General features: G+C 35.2%; 1 long non-coding RNA gene across 1 annotated transcript; it reads right to left on the reverse strand.

The window, feature by feature from the left end:
- Positions 1 to 499: 499 nt before the first annotated feature.
- LOC148842640 (uncharacterized) lies at positions 500 to 2,135 on the reverse strand. The gene is made up of 4 exons (XR_016103806.1): positions 1,816 to 2,135; positions 1,524 to 1,722; positions 1,383 to 1,422; positions 500 to 651 (listed from the first exon to the last, which is right to left on the reverse strand). It is a non-coding gene; the product is annotated as an uncharacterized LOC148842640 (long non-coding RNA).

Raw genomic sequence — 2,135 nt, forward strand, 5'->3', positions numbered from 1 at the left:
CATCAGATCAATCTAATGACCCAATCATCCCTCTCCAACACCCCATTATCATCATTCTCAATGTTTATTTTGGCTTCTATCCCTACCTTCATCAGATCAATCTGATGACCCAATCATCCCTCTCCAACACCCCACATTATCATCATTTTCAATGTCTGTGCTCTTTACTGCTTTTCTTTCCATACTAATATGCATGACGCCAAATCAACATACAGCAAATGAAGGCCATCCCTCTCCAACACCCCACATCATCATCATTCTCAATGTCTATTTTGGCTTCTATCCCTACATTCATTTCAATTTAATGACCCAATATCACCACTGAAGTCATGCTCATTACTCACGTCTCCAGTTCCTACCTCAAGTGAAGGTCAATATCATTCCTACCTTCATGCATGCCTCTCTCTTAATAACAAAACTTAGATGAATGCTCTCTCCATTGTAAGTATCAGAAGCACTGGGTGTTTTGATTTTGCAATAGAAAAGATAATAGAAAGACCAATGGAACCGTAACAGACCAATGTGTGTTTTAATAAAAATGTAATGGATAGGAGATGGTGTAAAAGGTGATGACAAAAAAATTATACATTAGAGACTCCACCTTTGCCCCCCCACATTCTTCTTTCTATTGTATATATAACTAGCAAGAACCTGTATGATACACGGGTTTTGTTAATCAATAATGAAATAATCAAAACTTAATAACAAATTAAAAGAATCAAAATAATGGTCCGATCAATTTGATAAAAAATCTAAAATAAACTATAATAAGAATGGCTAAAACAAAGTCAATTGCATAGTTTGTAGAAATAATCATAAACAATATAATTCATAGACAAGAAAGTTAATGTACTTCATTAATTATTAATTATTATTTTTAATAATTAATCATAATAATAGTTTACATAATATTGATTATTATTATTATTTATTGATTATTTTATTTTTATTATTCATTATTAATAATTATTGTGATTAAAGTATTGATTATTATTACCAACTACTTAAAGTATTTGTGTTTAATAATAATCAAAACAACACCGTTTACTACTAACTATTTAACGATTATCATTAATTATTAGTTATTTTTATGATTAATTATTGATTATTAATTATTAAGGTTAATAATTATATTCTTATTATTAAATATTATTACTATTAAATAATAATAATAATTATTATTATTATTATAGGAGCTATGCAACAAACGGGTCCACCTGATCCATATTGTACACGGTTCTAGTGGACCCGTACTATGCACGGGTTGGGTCAGTGACAAGTGACAACCCGTTTGTTCGTATTCGGGTTGTTTCGTCGTCTTCTTCGCCCAGAATGTTACTTTGCCCGGCAAGAAGGAAGAGGATCAAAGACCACAATCTCACCTAGTCGATTGAGCAGCTCTGGCCTGAAATGTCTTATAACCTGCAACTCATCAAAATAGGTAAAGTGGTCACCATATGTCCCAACTCCCGTCAAAAGCTCATGCATTACAAAAAGCAAGCAACATGGTTCTCAATTCTTACCTCCTGCATGACTCTCTCCCTAGCAACCTGCATTGTACATTTGCTCATAAGCCAGTCTGCCATCATCAAGAACCTGAAGGAAGGTGTTGAAGACAGAGATGTGCGCCTTCTCGACTTCATCAAATAATATGACACTGTAAGGTCTCCGCCTCACAGCCTCAGTGAGCTGCCCGCCTTCCTGCTCTCATGTCCAACATACCTGAAAATGACAACTTAAATGTGAGGAACAAAAACTCATTTTCTGGAAAATAGGCGTAATATTAATAATTTAGAAAAAAAAAAAAAAACTTACTCAGGAGGAGCGCCAATCAATCTGTGAATCTGGCAACAGAATGTTGCTCCATATAGTCTGAAATGTCAATCAATCCGGCCATGTTACTCTGCCCGGCAAGGAGGAATATGTCCTTGTATAGAAGCCCAGATCCATGAACCAGTTGCACCGGTTCAATTAGAACTGAGGCTAAGCCAGGAGGATGAAAAGTAACAATGAGAATCCTCCCTCTCTCGTTGGAAAACTAGTTTTTCCTCCTACATTTAATTGTCTAGCTCCACTGCCTTGGGCAAGAAATGTCTCCATCATTTGATTGGCTGCATTAGAATGGTCTCCGCCAC

The sequence above is a fragment of the Nelumbo lutea genome, chromosome 8 (assembly GCF_056320005.1).
Source record: "Nelumbo lutea isolate HS-2025 chromosome 8, American lotus-T2T, whole genome shotgun sequence".
Classification (NCBI taxonomy): domain Eukaryota; kingdom Viridiplantae; phylum Streptophyta; class Magnoliopsida; order Proteales; family Nelumbonaceae; genus Nelumbo; species Nelumbo lutea.